The sequence below is a fragment of the Pelodiscus sinensis genome, chromosome 3, assembly GCF_052426305.1.
Source record: "Pelodiscus sinensis isolate ZL-2025 chromosome 3, ASM5242630v1, whole genome shotgun sequence".
NCBI lineage: Eukaryota > Metazoa > Chordata > Testudines > Trionychidae > Pelodiscus > Pelodiscus sinensis.
In genome coordinates, this window is record NC_143054.1 from 59117709 (window position 1) to 59137896 (window position 20188).

Here is a 20188-nt window from a genome sequence, read left to right on the forward strand (position 1 = left end):
AAACAACTCAATTTTCTGCTATTACTGATGTCATTACTATTCACAAATATTGGACAGCTGATTGTCTATGAAATGTCTGTGAATTCTGCAAGTTTCATTATTCAATATACATTATTCACTATTTGCTATTCCTCTTTTTGCAGTTAAGTGTCAATCATCCAGTAAGATAACAGAGATAACACCATGTGACCACACAGCACAAGTGGCTATCATGAATTCTGAAAGTGAACTCGGAGTTAAAAATTTGTTGTTAGCAGTAGGTGAACATTTACAAATATCAAACATATCTGGAATGAACAGGACTAGTTTCACAAAAGTTTAATGAAATATGAAAAATATTTAAAAAACCCAAACAAGTAGAACTCCCCCCACATAGAATCATTATCCAAAATTAATCAGTTTTTTCCTTTACTGAATTCACCTAATTCTAATCTTTGTTCTCAAACATATGAATACATAAAAATGGCTAAACAATACTTGAAGTACTTTCCTGAAAAAGCCAGCTGGTGTCCTGTAAAACAAACAAATGTTCCTCTGGCCATCCCTGGTGCATTCTCAGTAAGTTCTTCTTTTCCCAGGTTTTGGATGCTAAGGTAATTTAATCATGCTCACGTTGCATCAGATGCAAGAGACTGCTTTGTTGACTTGTCCAAACAAACACTTTTATTCTACAATGAATCAGAACAATTCTAGATATAAGTTGTTTGGTTCCTATGCCAAACTAAAGAGGCTATAGCACTGTGCTCAACTACGTTAGAACCATTGCCACCTGATTTAGTGAATTGATTTATATCCCATGAGGCTGATATTTTTGCAGCCTTTCCATTGATACTCTCACCAAAGTTGTGCTGTTCCATTTGTAAGCTTTAGGAACCATTTGGCTGCTTGTACTCTCTCTTTTTCCTGAGACTGAACACATCACCACTGCAGTGAGCCAACCCCCCTCCAAGCTCAGGCTTCAAAGGCTGCTTTTGATCCCTAAATTTGTTTTCCATAAAGCTGCCCAAACCACCCTGAAGTCCAAAGAATTTGTTCCCTTTGGTGTACTGACCTTCATTATGGGATAAGTTCTGTGTCAACATTCAGCTGATCAACATGGTTTTCATGGGGGCACTTGGAGCTGATGAATGAATTTGTTTTTCCTCTGGGATCTTTGGGCTCAGATGGAAATTGTCAGATGAATTCAGTGTATGCATTTCCACAGTACAAGCATTTTGTATGATTTGGCACAACTTCTCAGCAGGATTATGCATCAGCACTCAGTAATGGTACAACAGTTATATTTGGAGTGAGATGTTCTGGCAGAACTGTGTGGGAAAGAACATGGTTCCATGGGTGTTCACTGAACAGTACTATGAGTCTTACATTCACGAGAAACCCTAGCAATATTTTTTACATTCAAAACACCACCCACAAAATTTAAAATCCCCCCACAGTTCTTCCCTTATTTTTAACAGTAACTGTTAAAAATGCCATCACTGTAGGAAGGTTTGCAAGTGTTTTTCAAAGCATTACTTATGATTTTTAGAAGATGCAGTTAGAAGATGCAGTTATGAATAATCTCACCTACAAGTAGCTCCCTAAAATACAGAACAATTGTGCAGAACTATTATTAAATTTACATCGTCTCTCTATTTACTCACTATACAGACTTTCCTTCTGACCAGCTGAGCACATTTTATGTTTATGTTAGAACCAAATTTCAAGATTTATATTAGAATGATTTCAAATGTTCAATAAACCTACTCACCATCTGCATTTGGCAAAACTCATTGACATCAGTCTGTGTTGCTTAGCAATAAATACGTGTGCTATGACTCCAGTCACAAAGAGTGTTCATTACTTTGTAATTCAGCCATTTTACACAGTCTTGAAGTCCTAAAACTCCCTTATTTACTCTGGTCTTGGCTGGAAGGGAATGGAACAAGAAGAAATAGATGTCTGGAATGAGAAGAAAAGAGTTAAGGTCAAAAAAGGGAAAAGAATCTGTAGTAGATTCACAAGCTCAATAAACGGGGAGAAGCTGTCCAAAAGAAAGCAGCGTGGCTCTACTGTTACGAAATATAAAAGCAGATTGGTAGTGATGCTTAAACAGCTTGATAGACATCAATCTTAAAACACTATTAGAATGCATATTTTGTAACGGCATCAATTGTTGTATTGTAGGCATGAATTTTTAAAATGTGCTAATACAGGCAATTTACCAGCAAATGTATCTGATGCAATAATAATGTGTTCATGCTTATATTCAGCTTGTGGGCAGTTGGAAGGCTTATGCAGAATTCTGTGATAATTGCCCTGTTGCTCATGACTTACTGAGTAAGTCCTCATACTCAGTCTCAGCTAAGAATGGAACTCTTCTGCAAAAGTTTCAGGAAAATCTCTGTAACGATTTTTGAGTTGTGGGAGAGCAGAAAAAACAAAACAACAACAACTGCTGTGTAATTTTAACAGTTTTGTTTCCTCACCAGTCAGAATGGCCACATTTATTTAGGTGCTTAAGTAGGACTTCACGAGGTTAATGTCAGACACCCAAATGTGCAGATTTTTGGATTAAGTTTCCAGAAAGGCAAAAGACACATTAAAATAAGAGGCGAGGAGGCCTGTGGCACCTTATAGACTAACTGAAGTGTAGGAGCATAAGCTTTCGTGGGCAAAGACCCACTTCGTCAGATGCATCTGACGAAGTGGGTCTTTGCCCACGAAAGCTTATGCTCCTACACTTCAGTTAGTCTATAAGGTGCCACAGGACTCCTCGCCGCTTTTGCAGATTCAGACTAACACGGCTACCCCTCTGATATTAAAATAAGAGAACACTCTAATAGACACATTCTGTTCCATTGGTGAACTAATTGCAGAATATGACAGGGAGTCAACTGAATAGGGATAATTGCTCCAAATATTGCGCTGCTCCCTTTTATTTTTCATTTTGCTTTCTCTTGGCTACATTTTCACTGGAATTTTTTCATGACACTTTCTCCTAGGCAAAAAGTGGACCCCATAGTATTCCAGTTCAGAACTTTAAAACCCATCTTCAAGTGGCTTTGATATGAGGCAAAATAAAAATCAACCTGATTTGATTATACCACCAGCATACCATGGGTTTGCTACAAAATCTGTCTAGGAACCAGTTGGTGAAATTCTATGATCTGTGCTAGGCAGGAGATCAGAGTAGATAATTACACAATCCTCTTTAGCCTTCAAAGCCACAACAGTATTAAAGAATGCTGAAAACGGGCCATCTCAAAAACATTAATGAGCCAAGAGGTTGTAGCGAGCAGCTCTGTAGGGTGAGACTGACACCTTGCAACTCTCCGTGAATAAGTGAGGATGTGTAGCTAGTTGCCAACCCTACAGGATTGCCCTGGAGTCTCCCGGAATGAAAGAGTGATCCGCAATTAAAGATTGCCATTTGATGAACCCTCCAGGAATAAGTCCAACTAAAACTGGCACTCCTGGGGGATGGTTCAGCAGCAGGACAGGGAATCTTTCTGGGACAAATGGAACCTCAGTGTTCCTCTTGCTGTAAAATAAGTTATACCAACTGCTGTCCTGGTATAGCTTTCTTTCCCCTTCGTGCTGACTCAGCTGTGTTGGCTTTGCTCCTTAGCATCCTAGCCAAGGCTATAGGGAACATGGAAGGTCTTTACACTGCCTTTATTTTCCTTCCCAAATATTCAGCAAGGCTCACAGCTGAGCTCCAGCCTCTCTCTCAGCACAGTCTTGGGCAAGTAAGGTCACTGCATGTATATTTTATCATGATCACTACATTCAGTGTCAAGAAAAATACACAGGAGGCCTCTTTAGGGGTTAGCTGTGCACTAGGCAGGTTGCACCTATTCAGCAAATATTTGCAGCACTCACTGAGTCAGTTAAAGCAAGAGGCCATATGCTGCCTGCTCTAATAACACCAAGTCAAACAGGAAAGAGATAATGCAAAAGGAGGTAGCAAGTAAATGGGATTGTAGGTGGAGATTAAATATACATGTCCTTTTTATGCCTATTCTGCCAGACAATTCAGTGTAAATTAAAATTCATAATTCTTCCAGTGACTCAAACAAGAATCAGATGCAACAATATACAGTAATAGCAGCATAGGGAAAATATTAGGCTTCCGTTTAGGTATGGATGACAGTTAGGATCAATGTTCTTAATTCTGATTTTTATTTCCTTATTCTGGTAAAACTTCTTTACAGTTAAAACAAGAGTAAAAGCAGTTCATGTTATATGGTTATTTCCCCCAAAATTTGGACTAGAATGTAAACCGCAACCACCACAAGTAGGGACGTTAGATAGCATGTAATTGAATAGTCATGTAACTCCATCAAATTTTAGCAGTTACATAACTATTCAATAGTCTCCGGGGACGGGACTGGCAGCAAGTGCACTCTGGCCCCACTCCCAGGGAGCCACCTGCCATCCTATGCTGCTTCCTCTGTCAGAAGCAGGAAAGTGGGATGGCAGGCAGGAGCTGGTCTGCGAGGGGAGCCAGTTTAAAAAAACTAGTTCCCCATGCAGACTGGCTCCTGCCATGTAGCCCTGTGCTGCTGCCTCTGATACAGAGGCAGGAGCTCAGGATGGCAGCATCACCTGTCCGCGGGGAGCTTGGCTTGCCCACAGACTGGGTCTGCTTCTGTGGAGCAGCCTCTGTCCATGTTGGGCCTAGACTCGCCGTGAACAGAGGCTGCTCCGTGGGATGCTAGAGCAGTCTGTCCACGGAGAGCTCGGACCCACTGCAGACAGAGGCTGCTTCACAGCATCCTCTCCTGTCCTCTTCCCACCCGCTGCTGCCTCTCAGAGGCAGTGGGGGTATGTGTGGAAGAGGCAGTTTCATGGAGTGTATGCTCTGGGGAGTCTGCTTTTAAATGGGCTTCCCCCAGCACTGGCTCCTGCACCCCATCACTGCCTCTGTAGGAAACAGCATCAGAGGCAGCAGTGTAGGGGTTGGGAGGATGGGCAGATCTGGTGCTTGTGGGAAGCCACCTCCCCATGGGCACCAGCTCCTGCCTCTCCCCTTTCTGCCTCAGGTGATCCATCTGACAGCTAAGCACCTCAACATGTCATGCTATGGCATTAAGCTTAATTCCCTTTTAAAATATACACAACCCTGCAAATATTTACTTTATTAGGAGGAGAATATGATACAATACAAAATTTGTATCTATAACCCAGCAAATTCATGGATACCTGCTTTATATCCGCAGCCAGCTGCATCCACACATGTGGCCTTACAAAAGGTAGATATTGCACCAAATATATTTATTTAATCAATTTTTTGAAGCACGATATTGTTGAAGGCTATATTCTTCCTGCCCGTCCCTTAGTCAAAGCTTAATCTATGCATCTATGAATCCAATGTATTGAAAATGCAATGGAAAAACACTCAAAATAGACATCTTATAATTAATTTTAACAAACTCAATACTGAACATTTCCAATCCAAATAAAAAAAAACCCAGCCTTAATAGACACAGCTGTTTGTTCTCTCCAGCACAACATAGCATAGAAGAAAGTTAGACAGCGAACAGGGCTTTAGTGAGTGGTGGGATTCATTTGATTCTAAATAAAAAGGGCCCTAACTGCCAGAGGTTTTGGCTGAGAGTGTAATTGATAAAGATGATCTGTATTTGAGGATCACTATGACAGTGATTAAAATGTAAATGGAACACTTAAGGGGAAAGGGAAGGGAAAATTGACAGAAGAGCTCCAATAGATTTGTCAGTTTCAACAACACTTGCCACAGTCAATGAGTATCATCTGCTTAATATGACAGAAACTTTTACAGTAGCATCTCAGCTCAAGTCATTCATTACCAATACAGCTGTTGGGGGTAGCTTTTTAAAGAACAGCATGTTGTTGGTGTCAATTTTGACAGGTCTTTTCTAAAAAAAATTCTTCTAAACTTTTTATCTTTAGCAGCAGTGCTCTGGGAGTTTTGCATTGTATTGTGTCTAGTGAAGTCCCGTCTAGTACTGCTGGTCCTTCCATCATGCCTTCCTCCACATTTGGGTTGTAGACTGTTCACACGCTTTATTCTTTTGCAGCTCCCCTTCTTTTGTGGAACATACTCCTTATTCTTATGTGCCAAACACCCACCCTAACTTCATTCAAATCCCTCTTAAAATGCTCCTTTGTAAAAATCAATAACCCACCCAGGAACCAAGTACCTCACCCAAGAGTTTTAAAACCAAATTCCACATCCATGAAATCTGACCATTATACTGGTTTATTAGAGTAGCTCAATTGGCTCTGACACTGAGCACCCAACAAGGTAGATGGATGGATCTCTGTGTCCAAGTAATGGTACCCACTGGAATCACTAGAGCTCTACACATTCAGGACTGTGGTCTTAGAGGTAGACTCCATGGTGCAGCCATCATGCCAAACTATCATTTTTGCACAGCCTCAAACACATCATTGACATTCACTAAATAATTAACAGTAAAGCAGTCTACATTGGTACTATACTGGATCATGAGGCAAAATAATCTAGAGGCTTTTATGCAGAAGAGGGCCAAATTCCATTCCCAGCTTGGACATTGGATTAGCTATTTCATTTGTGTTTTCCCGTCAGCAAGACAGGAATATTTACCCAAAATGTCTAGAGAAAGGAATTCTTCCCCCACCCATGGTAATGCCCTAAAAATTGCATTCAGATTATAGCAAGTTGCAATAGTCTTGATAATTTAAGACAACCACCCATGATGATGCAAAACTACTACAGTTTTCAGATAATGTCATATAGTCAGCACCATTGGCTTTTAGCTCCAGGATATACAAGTGAAGTAAAGTGCATCTAAGTTTGTGAGAGAACCGCTATAGATATGCACATGTTGGCATCCTTACAAGAGTATGTTCTGGAATATACACCATTGTGTATTAGTCTCCACATTGTGCTATCCCGATAGTCGATTTACAGCGGTGTAGCTGTGTCCATGCATTTGGTTGCAATGCTTCCAAAAATGATTTTCATTGAATGCTAAAACAGTTCAGTGTCATAAAATAGAAAACTTATGGTACCAAATACTCTGAGAAAATAAGTAACTCATTGAATAATTTATTGAATTTACTGAAAATATTGACCTAGATTTAGGTTTCCAGATTAAGAACATAGAAAGTATTAGTTAAAATGGTATTCTGAGTGAGTCTAGAATGAGACAGCTTCATGATTATTAATTTATAAGTGTAAGCAGTTATGCAAGAATGTCATTTGGTTTTTAAAGGTGTTACTTATGCTGCACTGGCATCCTTCTCAACAATAAAAATAGCCTATCAAGTTGGTAGTAATGGTCCTGATCCTTCATCTTTTATTTAGGAAAGACACGTGAAAAATAAGGAATGTCTGGCAGACTAGGGGCAGATGGGTACCAAGCATGTGATTCTTCTGAAGCTCCAAAACTTCTTAACTTGTACCTCATTATCTTTGAATGAGTCCAACCTGGACCCATTAGCTCAGGCATCCTGTTCTGGCCTATTTGCCTGCTCAGTTCAAATTATGAAATCTCTTATGATATTTTGGGAACCTTGTATACCCAGTGATTAAAATATTTTAACTGACTCCCAGCGTGAACTTTCACAGACAGGCTGGCAGGCTTCCTGAGTTGCAGAGTAAGAGTCTAAAATTGTGGAAGGCTCCAACATGAAAGTAGAGAATAATCAATGAGAAAAGAAGAAGATAGGTGAGTACTGGAAAGCCAGGATAAGATCGAGAAAGTATCCAAGAAAAAACAAATTAAGATTCATGCACCTCTCTGTGACTATTTATAGGCCCTACCAACTCCTGTTGATGTCAATGGGACTTCCATGACATTTCCGTGGTAGCAGGATAAACTGTGGGCGTACCCCATCATTATACTGACTGTATCTGGGCTATTCTTAGATGTTATTTCATAAAAGTTTGCATCAAGCAGATGCAATGAGCTTTTAAGCTGGGCTTGTGGAATTGCAATTTCTAAGACAGAAGCTTTTCCTAAGTCTGTAAGTTAGTTTTGCTGTGCCTAAGGAAATATTTAGGGGCAATAACTAGGGGGGAGGCATAGCTCAGTGGTTTGAGCATTGCCCTGCTAAACCCAGGGCTGTGAGTTCAATCCTTGCAGAGGCCATTTAGGAATTTGGGGCAAAAGTTTGTCAGGGATGGTACTTAGTCCTGCTGTGGAGGCAGGGGAGTGGACTTGATGACCTTTCAAGGTCCCTTCCAGCTCTAGGAGATAGTCTCCCAACAACAAATGGAGATTGCCTATGCTGACATGGATTTCAGTTAGATCTCTCCAATGCAAAGTTTCATACTTCCTTTATAAAACAGTGTCAGAAATTAGACAAATAGAAAACAAAATATCAGAAAGCACTGAAGTAAAATACATAGGATGATAATGTATATATAGTTTTGTTCATATGCTATGGATAAATTTTTTAAGTGTGCTTAAGTGATTTAGGAACCCATATCCCATTGACCATCATTGGACTCTAATCCCTAAATCAACTTGGGTGCTTTTCAAAACTATAATCCTGGTGCACAGGAAAAAGAGTGATCCAAAATGGCTCTGGTTCTGCAGTATCTTCCAGCTGACAAGCAAAGGAAAACCTTAAATAATTAAAGCGTTCAGTCCATTCTCTTAGCACACAGTCAGACATGGAAATTCAAGTTGATGCTTCCTTCAGGAGGGTAGAGATGTGTTTGGAAAGGACAGTCATATCCTCCAGCTGACAGGCACGAGGAGGCATTTTGAAACTGAAGCAGCCAATTTCACCACTAACACAGAGGAGGAGAGCTGTTTGAAAATAAAGCTCTCTTATCAGTGACAGGAAAGGGTTTAGCTGATACTTTGTGTAAACAAAGAGAATTATGCTACTTTAACACTTTTAATGTTAAGTACATATGTTACCTGCAAATAAAACACAGGTATTCTAAAATGCCCAATAACCAAAATCCATCCTGTAGGCTGGAGATCTATAACACAGAACAGATTAACGATCAACATGATTCCTGTAGTACTATTTCCTTGGCTGGATTAACACATGGTTAACCCATAGCATACCAACTTACTCATACTGTCACACAGGACTGCTGTGTGTAAATGAACTGAAAATCACCTCAAAGCATTAACAGTCCAAGGGTAGTCATACAATGCAGAGCAATACAAAACAGAACAAAGATAAGATGGGTGTGGGATTCTGATCTGGACTGTTTACCTTTTAGAGAGTCCTTTCATAAGCATACCTCTATGCTCAGAGATGTGTTTGTATTAATATATGCCTACGTGTGGGTGGCAAGAATCTCCTCTTGGCACTTTCAAACAGTGCCCATACAGAGTAGGAAATATTTACACTGACACAAGGTGTCAGTGGCATGATCAGAATATCTGGGAATAATTCCAAGGGGACTTCTGTGACCGTGCCTATCACAGAAGCATCCGCTAAATAATCCAAATTGAAAACTATGTACTATGGCCTACGTTCTTCCCTTTGTTTAAGCAAAGCAACCTCACTGACAACACTGGGGTGGCAAAAGTGGGGAAAAAAAAAGTCAGCACTGACTTTGGCCCTGTCTTTACAAAAAGTTGAACTTAAAAGAGTTGTAAGTGCAAAGAAAAACAAGGTTCAATTGTCTGTTTCCAATCACATTGTAGGCTCGGATCCTGCAGTGAGAAGCATACCTGTACCTATGATATTGCAGACTCTGCATCCTAGTCTACAACATTAACAAGTCCATGCAGTCATGCTTTCTTCCACCAATCAGTGACAAAAGCAACCTCTCTTCTAATTCCCAATTCACCCTGCAGATTTTGCAGTTTCTCTAGCTGGAAATATATGGTATAGCCCACATTTCAGTATCTGATTGTGGTTGGCGGATGTGAACATTTCCATAGCAATCAAACTAAGTGTCAAATTGTAACTAGCACTTGGAATATTAATTTCTGCTGAATATGCAAGGATAGCCCCTCTCCTGCAATTTGTAGGAATCACCTGTATGGAGCCCCACTGAAATGTGCCTGCATGTTGTAAATAGTAGAACTGGGGCCCGAAAGAGTAGAAATTGTTAAACCACAGCTCTCCACTAGACATGCAAAGCACCACTTGGGCATCCTCCTGGAATGCTGGAATTTACGAAGGGGGAAAGGTAAGAACAAAAGGTATAAATGTTATGAAGAAGGTAAACAGATGGAAGCGAGGTCAAGCATATTATGTGACTGCTTGGGACAGGTTTTGCCAGCAGCTAATGGGACTGGCCTAGGAGTGATTGACTGAAGTGCAATACCACAGCTCAGAAGTTCTAGGTCCCAGATGCAACCTACGCCGGATAACCAGTTCCTGGGGTTGCAGCTGTCAAGGTAAATGTTACATATTCCATTTGCACTGTCTGACTCTCCTATAACAATAAAAGGCTGAAAGGACAGGTGCAGTTGTGTTTCCTGCACCTGTAATTTCACATCCATCCATGTGCTGGAGAAAAAAGTGGAATTTATTAATAGTCAGCTGTTATCAGATTGACTTTCTTTCTCCCCTAGATGCGTACTATTATATGGATATACTGGAATGTAGAATTTATTTAAGAATGTGCTTATTGCGTAATAGTCTTAGTGCTGTAGTAACATTCTAAATAGACACACTATTAATGTAACAACTTTCTGTAGCTAATTTCCTTTGCTAATAAAAAAAATAAATACATTTCAATGGGATCATGTTCCAGTGTTTGCTGTTCCTATTATATTAGGGTTGGCAGAATTTGATTTCTTAATATAAATTTGACAGATAAATGTTTGCTTTTTCCTGTTTTTAATATTAATTTCCTACCACTGAGAAAAATAATGGAGTGCAGACAAGAGTGGAGTGTTATACTTTAGTGATAGAAGAGCCTGAAATTCATAAAGTTTTAGAACCATTAAAACAAATTTTCAACATCACACGTCACAAAGTAAATATCCTCCCTTTTAACTCTAAGGCTATGTCTAGACTACACCATTTCTGCAGAAGAGGAAATGCAAATGAAGTGCTCATTGGTATTTCTCACGCTTTCATTTGCATAATCTTTTCCAATCTTGTTTGTGGAAGAGGTTTTTGCGGAAAAAAACTGCAGTGTAGATGGGGTCATTTTTTTTTTTGCCAAAAAAACCTTTTGTGCAAGATCCCTTATTCCTCAAAAAATGAGGTTCACAGGATCTTGTGCAAAAGGTTTTTTTTTGTGAAAAATGGCCCCGTCTACACTGCATTATTTCCCCCTAAAAACCTCTTCCACAAAAAGGACCAGACAAGACTATGCAATCGAGAGCATGAGAAATGCTAATGAGCGCTTCATTTCCATTTCCTCTTCTGCAGAAATGATCCAGTCTACGCATAGGCAAAGTAAGAATGCTTCTTGAGAACTTAGGCTATCTGTAAATTTGGATTATAATGGAAATATTTGTTACTTTGTGTGTATACAGTGAAATCAATATTTACCAATATTTATAAATAATATTTACCAATATTTATTCAAAGCCATTTAATGCACTAGAGAAAACGTTCCAAATAGATTACATTAAACGGATATAAATATCAGATGATCTGGCCAGTTTGACACACGGTCAGAGAGAATGAGATTTAATTCTTTGCAATGACTATTAGGGAATCAATATGTGCATTAGAAAACAGAATCTCCTCTGAACGGATTTCTTATTGAATTTTAAAACAAATTTTACAATTATGTCCATGGTTACCGAACTATAAAATTAAATTTGAGAGGGCCACTCCTTCAGAATAAGGCCAGGAGAGACCTTATCGTTTAGTCCAACTTCCTGTATAACACATCACAAAATTTCACCAGTAATTCATGCATCAAGCCCAATAACTTGTGGTTGAACTGGAGGATAGTAACTAGAAAGGCATACAGTCTTGACTGAAAGACTTCAAGTGTTGGAGAACCTATCACATCTTTGGATAATCTGTTCCAGTGAGAATTAAAATTGCATCCCTTTTTTAGTTTGAATTTTTTAAGCTTTGATTTCCAGCCAAATTAGCCATCTCTTTCATCATCAAGATACATTGTGAAAGTGTGAAGGTGAGTTTACAAACAGCCTTAACCTGTTTTTCTAAATTATTGTTAAAAATTGCTTTTTATACACAATGTTTAATGAGTAAATTGGCTTCATTTTTGTACACCCTATTCTGCTGACTTGTGAAAATTAGACCACTTTTCAGGCCCAGGACAGAAATACTATGACTCGAAGGGTATGTCTAGACTACAGACTTTTGTCAACAGAGGCTTTGTTGACAGATACTGTTGACAAAGCTTCTTTTGACAAAGAGTGTCTAGACTACATCCAGTTCTGTGGACAAAGCAAACGGCTTTGTCAACATGAGAGTGTAGATACAAAGGAGGTTATGTCTACTCTAGCCCCCTAGTTCGAACTAAGGAGGCTAATGCAGGCATTCGAACTTGCAAATGAAGCCCGAGATTTAAATATCTCGAGTTTTATTTGCATCTTCCCATCCGGTCGCCATTTTTAAATCCCCCTACTCTGAACTAACTGCCCGTGGCTACACGTGGCAGTGAAATGTTAGCTCGAATTAAGTCCTTAGTTGGAGTTAACTGTTACACCTCTTTCCATGAGGTGTAACAATTAACTCGAACTAAGGACTTAGTTCGAGCTAACATTTGATTGCCGCGTGTAGCTGTGGGCAGTTAGTTCAGAGTAGGGGGATTTAAAAATGGCGACTGGACGGGAAGATGCAAATAAAGCCCAGGATATTTAAATCCCGGGCTTCATTTGCAAGTTCGAATGCCTACATTAGCCTCCCTAGTTTGAACTAGGGGGCTAGTGTAAACATACCCGGACAGTGTAGATGCAATAATGCCTTCTGTCGACAGAACACTGTCGACAAAAGGCGTTATTCCTCTTAGAATGAGGTTTACTACCATTGACAAAACTGCTGAGTTCTGTTGACGTTATGTCAACAGAAACAGATTGTTAGAATTGTCTGCCACTAGTACCATATAACTTTGGCAGAAAGACATGGTCCTGTCAGTGAAAGAGATAACTGAAATGTATGAATACGAATATTCATCTAGGAAATTACCCAAAAGAGGGTACCCACAAACTTCTTATCAAAGTATTAAACTCTTTACATAAGCACTATATAAGGCCAAATGGAATTAGAATTACTAGAGAGAGATATTTTCTTTAAGTATGCAATTTAAGGGAGGAGTTCTGAATTACTGGTTTAGGCTGCAAATCCCTACTTGGCAATTTTGCAAAGTCCTGTGAACAGAAAGACAAGACCAGCATTTGGAAGTGTAACAAAATTCAGAAAGGGAAAAAGGGAGAGGAGAGGAACAGAATGAAAGATGAGGTAACGGGTCAGTCTCAGCAACACGTGTCTGAAACTTTATGTAAAAATGATTGAAGACTGTATTACCTTGACTCAGCAAACTCCCTAAAGATTACTTAAACTACATGTTGAACTTCTCTAGTCTGGCACTCTCAGGAACTAATCGGTGTTGAACCAGAAAATTTGCCAAACCACAGGAGTTCAATATTGTAGTGAGTGGGTCTCATTTTTATTTCACCGAGGTGAATAAATGGAACAGTACTTGCAAAGCTACTTAATAATGTATGTCTGTATTGATACACCCTATATAAGCCTATGCCTAGCCAAGCCTTATCAGCTCTCTTCATAATAGTGTTAGTGTTGTTACACAATTTTATTGTATTGGCACAAGGAAACAAGTAAATAAAGCATTAAAAACATGCTTACTTTTAGCAGCATTACCAACACTTGCACTGCTTGCTGAGCTCTTAGAAAACATTTAGGAGTAATTTAGAGTTAAACAACAGCATAGAACACTGAGAGCCAGTACTGCTGTCTGTGAACAAACTTTATGGCACTACAGGGAAACTTGGCTACACCCATGATAAGTGGACATCTGGCTAAAATCATACTGGACCAGATGTTGCCAGACCAAAGAGTGCCAGATTAGAGAGGTTCAACCTGTGTTAGCTGACTTGGTTGTGATATGGATGATCTGCCAAGCTTCCCCTATATTTGACATTGCCTGTCCTGGTTGGTTTCTGGGGCCCTGAAAAAGAAAGAGTGGATTAGAGAGTTTGGGTTGTAATGAGATTTCTTATTTTGATCTTCCATTCACAAAATCCGTAAGAAACTGTTAAACAATGATGTGCAGTTACAGGGATTCTGAACAACTGAGCATCACCAAATATTGAACTGTAATGGGTACATGAATACTGAACTGCAATGGGTACAGGAATGAAAGTAATAGGCTTGAAAGTTTGGATGGCAATGGAAAAAAAATCTTAAATCTAGTTAGTCAGCTAAGGAACTAGAATTTAGTAGTAATGAGGTATTTTTAAAAGCAGTCATACAATTTTAGAGAAGGAAGGAAAGTCAATATAATCTATGCCAATAAACCACATAACTGGACAGCATCTTTCATTATTTACATGCTTAGGGAAAATGATGAGTAGTACTCTTGAGAAAGCAAACACACAGAGTATGTCTATACTATGGGACAAAGTTGAATTAAAACACACATCTTTGGCTATGTTAATTGCGTAGCTGTGAAGTTGAAATAGCTTAATTCGGCTTTTGGCATGGTCTACACTGCAGGAAGTCAAAGGAAGAAAATTCTTCCTTCAACTTCCTTTACTCCTCAAGAAAGCAGGGTTTCTGGCATTGACCAGAGTGCCCCTTCTCACTTCATATTGGCGTGTCTTAACTGGACTGCTAATTCGAACCCTGGAAGATTGATAGAGTTCCTGGAAGATTCAATCTTCCTCTCTAGTGTAGGCGCACCCATGGGGACATAATGAAAAATAGTTGTGAAGCCACTTTAAAGAACTGTTATACTGAAACTTTTATAACTACACTAATGACTGAAGTCCACTGAATGAAATAACAGCACACTACAGGTTAGAGTAGGAGATGGGGCGTTACTGAGATCTACTCTATACTTAGCCATCAGTTTTAGCTTTTCACTTCATGCCGGTATCCTTGTACCATGGCAGTGGACTACCAAAATACAAAGTAGGCGTCTCCAAATCATTGACTGAGAGGTTTAAACACAATGCTATAAGTTTATAATAGCAACTATGGCATAAGAAAAACTATTTACAATTTAAACTTAAAATTCAGTTCTGAAGCAACCAATAGTTCCTACCTGAAGGACAGTAAACACCACATTGTGTGCTCTGGTCACCCTTGCAGATACCACAGTACTTCCAGCATGGGCCCAGACCTGCTGAAAAGCAGTCACCAGCTCTTAGATTTGCTGCTGCTCTTCCTGGTGCAGTTTATGCAGGCTGTCCTCATGGCACTCCTTGAGGATGACAACCAGCCTGGAATGGGTTGGGCTTGAACCTTCGACCTCTTGGGACACCCCAATAGTATAGCTTTACACTGGCATATCAGATATGAGCAGTTCCCATCTATGCCCCCGATCCAACACTCAGCTATTTTAGATTCTTCACTCTTAATCATTTTACTTATTTTTCTTGGAGTAAGGGGTATTAGATATGCCCTTAAAAGTATACTGGGTAGTTAACATTCTATAATGGCAATTCTGCCTGTTAGGGAGACTGGATGAGTCAGGGAATTAACAGACTGGTATTTGGTTATTTGAGCTCCAGTTTCTTAGTTAACAAAAGTCTTTTCCCACAGGCTCTCAAATGGTAATGGGCATAGAATGTTTCCCAATAGAGAGGCATCAGTAGGATAGATACTGAAGGACAATTGGCAGTTCTCAGAAGAAAGGACAAGGATTTAATGGGCAAAAAGGCTTGTTGCTCTCCTGTCCAGCCCCAGCTCCCTCCAGGCTAAAGGTGGAGCATAATAAAGAAACTGGGCATCTTACATAATTGCTGCTGTGCTGCACTTGCTGAGTGGATAAAGAGAGCACTTCTCTGTTAGCCATTTGCCACCAAACATAAAACATTGTATTTAGCCACAGCAGCAAGAGGAAAATGAAAGACACACTGAGCACTGAGTTCTTACATTATTATTTTTTTTAAATTTAGCATTACAAAAGCAGCTTTCAGGTATTCTCTCTGCTTCACTTTTGTTGTCTAATACCTTTGAATCAAATATTTCTTATCCAATTTATTTTAGAAAAGAATTCCCTTAAAGAGCTGGCTATAGTACCACAAATCAGTGCCCCCACTAAAATGTAGAGTTCAATTTTGAGAGGAGCATCCAAAGGAAAAACAAAACAAGTAATAACAAATGAAAACTTAGAAACAAGACAAATATCCTTTAAGAGTGACATGGGAACAAGGACTGTTAACTATGCTACTCATTTTTGAACATGATATTTTGTTGCTTGGCTAAAATAGCCACTTTGAATACATACTCAGATCCAACCTTGTTGTGTTCTTTTGCTAATTAATTTGTTTAAATGTTTATCTTTAAGACTCAGCTGTTCTTATAATGGGAATAGAATGTTTCTGAAGGCTGTTAACAGCAACATATGTGAAGAGTAGCTGGGTATGTAATGCAAGGAACAGATGTTAAAGGTGGTGTAATGTCTTAATCTCAGCCTTATCGTCTTATCTAGTGAATGTATTATTGGACTACCGCATTTAGTATCCACCTCACTGTAGCTGGGGAAGGACTGTTTTATTTTGTTTGAGCATAAAACGTGATGTTCCAAACCTGACTGCAACCAATGGACACTGTGGGAACACAAATATCAACAATAAAACCACCACCCTCTTCACGAGTGAATATGTTTATACTGCAACATGGTAACTGACTTTGGTATAGTATTTACAGCATACTACTTCTGAGATAACAGCTATCTTCAGAGGGTGAGACCTATACTCACCACAGCTGTTCAAAATCTGATAACAATATAGTAACTTCTCATATTTTAAAGATTAATCTTTCTATAGTAAAATCTGTGTTACACAGCACTTTACTAATCAGAAATCTCTTTTGATCTCTGAAAGTCCAATTGGCACAGGGCTGGCAGGCTCCCTCCCTAACTCTACATAGCTTCTGGAAAAGGCCAACATGTCCCTGATGGTCCTAGGCAGAGGAATGGTCAAGGGGGCTCCCCAGCTCCAATTAGCTAGGAAATACAGCCGGTGGGAGCTGAGGGGGTGATGCATGTAGGTGGAGGCAGTACACAGAACCTCCTAGGCATACCTCCACCCACAGCCCATTCCTGCACCTCAGTTTCCTCTCTCTTAGGTAACCAGAATATGTCTTACCAGCACCTCCCATCCCCTGAACATGCCAGATAAAGCTTTTACTGTAGTTTGAAAGGTGTTATAGTGAGAAGTGTGACTAAAACACTTAAAGTGTATTACAGAGAGAGACTGACTGCATGTGTTTGGATATACAGCATGGTGGTAGTTAGAGAGGGAACACACGAGTTTTTAAATAGGCATCCTTGAATTCACCAGGGAAGGCAGCATGATCCATTATGTATGGCTTTGGATTGGCACACAAGAGAACTGGGTTCCATTGCTCACTCAGACTGACCTCTTACAAGACGACAGGCAAGTCACTTCATTTTCCACTGCCTGTTTCCCTGGCAACTTTTGCCTGTCTTGTCTTTTTAGACTGTAAATTATTTTGCAGTTTGCTTGCATAAGACCTAGGCCAATTGGCCTCCATCATAGTTGGGGTCTAGCTGTTGCATAAGTAATGGTCAGATGAGCTGAGAGACTGTTTAATTCCATGAAGAGTAGTATATTTTTGTAGAAACACACACTTTCACTTTTCAGAGTAGTGACTCATGTAGGCAATGTCTACACTACAAGGTTTTTGCACAAAAACAGGTGGAGCGTCCACACCTCAAGCACGTTTTTACGCAAAAACCCCAACCACACCACAGTAAATCGACAGGACAGAGGGCTTTTGCCAGTAGAGTTATTCCTCTGCCCATGAGAAATAACTCCTTTTGGGCAAGAGCTCTTGTGCGAAAAGGCAGGTGTGGATGCTCCACAGGGGTTTCTTGCACAAAAAGAGCCTATCAGAAAAAGCACAGGTGCTCTGATGGCCATTCTGTTAATGGCAATCAGAACATTCTTGCGTGCGAGTGTGCATGTAGTGTGGACGCTCTCTTGTGCAAAAGCTTTTGCGATGCACTTTGAAGTCTGGACATGCTTTTGCTCAAGAAGTTTTTGTGGAAGATCTCTTCCGCAAAAAAACTTCTTGTACCAAAACCCAGCAGTGTAGAGAAAGCCATAGAGTACTCATAAGATGGTACCAGCATGGGCATCTCAATGCATTGCTAAAGGGTACAGTGCATTCATACATGAATAAGTTATTTTCCAGGAAAATTCTGAAGGGCTTTTCATTCATATTTTCTTCATTTTCTGTTCCCTAGGGACAAGTCAAAACAAAAATGCAGGCAAAAAAAGCTAGCATCCTCCAGTGCATTATAGTAAACTGCAATAGCCTCAGCTGTTCTGTGTCACTACTTTACCTGCTATTGATATTCACAATTTCTGAAAATATTGTAGCGATTAAGGAAGTTAGAGTGCTGTAAATATGGTCTATGTAATGGTACAGCATGTCAGGTATCATATAGTATAGAGAGAAAGACACCCTACCTGAAGAGCTTAGAATCCTGCCTCTTGACCCACACAGACTCACTAGTTTTATACAGCTTAAAGCTCCAGCACGCATGCACAAAATGGAGTAAAAAGACAATACTAGGTTGGGAGAAGAAATTGAAAACAAAATCCAGTACATGGAAATACACAAACAGAATATTCCCTTCTCTGCTTTGTTTGTTAAGTCTTTGATCTGAAGCAGACTCACTTTCCCCATTGTTCACTGGAGAACTCTCCTTGGAATCTTTAAAAGGCCTATATGGTAATGTCAAACGATGCTGTCACCTAAGCTACAAACTGTGCACCATCCCCATGCCAAAGATGGCTGGGTCCTCCTGCAAAGGGAGAGAAGTGCAGCTCAGTTGTTTCAGGCTTCCCCAATGTGAAGAGCTATAATGAAAACAAGCTTTATGTGGGTCATCTCTGTATTTGATCAAAGAATTCTGAAGGGCAGAAAAGAATGTAAAAGAAAAAAATCCCTCTTCATAATTCACCTTTAAGATACACAATTCTGAGGTTTTAATATATGCTTACTGAAGAATGAACACTGATTATTTTTCTAGCTCTACAGAGAAGCAGCAGCAAAATCATAGGAGGGGGGACTTATAAGATGTGAGTAAGAGGCAGCACCCAAGGAAATGAAAAAAATATTAGAATTGTTATTATCTGTGCTTACAATAGAAGTATTGCATGGCAGATAAGAAAAAAACACCCTTCCAGGGTTCTATCTTGCATTATATCTCTGAACAAAACCAATATGTAGACAACAGAAGCTTGTTCTAATAACAAAAATGTTGCCTGAAATGAAATTCTTGACATTCCAATCATTCTCCGTAACAAAGCCATTTTTCATATAAAACACGTTTTGGCTAGACTTTAATGAATGCTTTAAAGAGTTGTTTCATTTATGTTCTCAGCTAAGGAGGAATTTAAATTATAGCAAAACAATATCCTAACCAAGGAGACCCCAATATGAAGACCCCACAAATCAGATTTCATTTAAAGAGAAAAAGTTCTCTTGAACTACATGAATACATTCACTTACCTACAACCAAGGCTCACTGCTATTAAGCTAACATTCTGCTGAGAAGGTGCCTCACATTCCTCTTATCAGGAAACCCAATTCCAAAACAAACATACTCCAAACCAAGTGTTGGGAGAGCCTAGATACTTTCTGCTCCTGCAGGTTCAGCTCAACTCCCACCTTGCAAGAATGCTTACAAATCAAGCTCTGACACACCCTGAAAAAATATGCTAACTTTAATAAACCACCTGAGTCACTGACTCCAGGAACTCTGTAGTTACATGAGCTTTACTAAAAATTTTGATCCAACAGACTGTCAACCAACTGCAAGGATTAAACACTAAGCTGAGAATCCAGTTACTGAAGGAAGAGGAAAAGTCAATCACCAACAGCTGACAGTTCTCATTTCCAACTTCACAAATTTTGTTTCAGAAGGAAAAGTACTAAGTTAGTCATAAGTACTTTGTCTGAAAACGATCCTCCTATCTATTCAGAGTTATATGAGGAAGTGTATATTTGGGGGTAGAAGTTACAAAGAAAAAATGCAATTGTAGAAAATAGGTCAAAAACATATACAATAAACTGCCTAATTTGCCCTGCACACTGATAA

The 20188-nt window shown here is 39.5% G+C and overlaps 1 long non-coding RNA gene across 3 annotated transcripts in view; it reads right to left on the reverse strand.

Annotated features, from left to right (window-relative positions):
* Positions 1–19777, reverse strand: part of LOC106732617 (uncharacterized) — a 69776-nt gene extending 49999 nt beyond the window's left edge. For all 3 annotated transcript variants that reach the window (XR_016349143.1, XR_016349142.1, XR_016349141.1), the window contains exons 1-3: positions 19600–19777; positions 1751–1941; positions 1052–1307 (exon numbers count right to left, since the gene is read on the reverse strand). This is a non-coding gene — a long non-coding RNA (uncharacterized LOC106732617). The remainder of the gene's footprint in view (positions 1–1051; positions 1308–1750; positions 1942–19599) is intronic.
* Positions 19778–20188: the final 411 nt, after the last annotated feature.